The sequence below is a fragment of the Rhagoletis pomonella genome, unplaced genomic scaffold (assembly GCF_013731165.1).
Source record: "Rhagoletis pomonella isolate Grant_MI unplaced genomic scaffold, Rhpom_1.0 Rhpom_scaffold_00016, whole genome shotgun sequence".
NCBI lineage: Eukaryota > Metazoa > Arthropoda > Insecta > Diptera > Tephritidae > Rhagoletis > Rhagoletis pomonella.
The window spans coordinates 3414340-3414820 of NW_023458570.1; positions in this window are offsets into that span (position 1 = coordinate 3414340).

The window sequence follows — 481 nt, forward strand, 5'->3', positions numbered from 1 at the left end:
CATATAATGTTCGGCAGATTAAAATCGCCAAACACGCAGAGATGATTATCATTAACTTTATTTTGAGCAAGGGAGACAATATTGTCCGTGTGAGCTTTATAGATTTCAAAACTGCTACTTGGCGGAACGTAAGAGGCTACTAGATAAAAATCGCCAAAACCAGAAGAACTTTTGACACAAACACACAGTTGCTCGAGAATAGGGTCCTCATTAGAGACTTCTATTTGAAATGCGTATAACGAACGCTGGACGGCAATAAGAACACCTCCACCCAATGAACACCCCGTTCTACTAGCATCGCGATCTTTACGAAAGACGTTATAATTATTTGAATCGAAAAATTCTTCATCGTAAAAATTAGAGTTTAACCATGTCTCAACAAAAATTATGATGTCAAAGTCCAAATGGGCACTCTGTGTACGTATGCTTTCAGACTTGGTGCGCATGCCACCCATGTTCTGAAAGTGAATTTTTAAGTCAT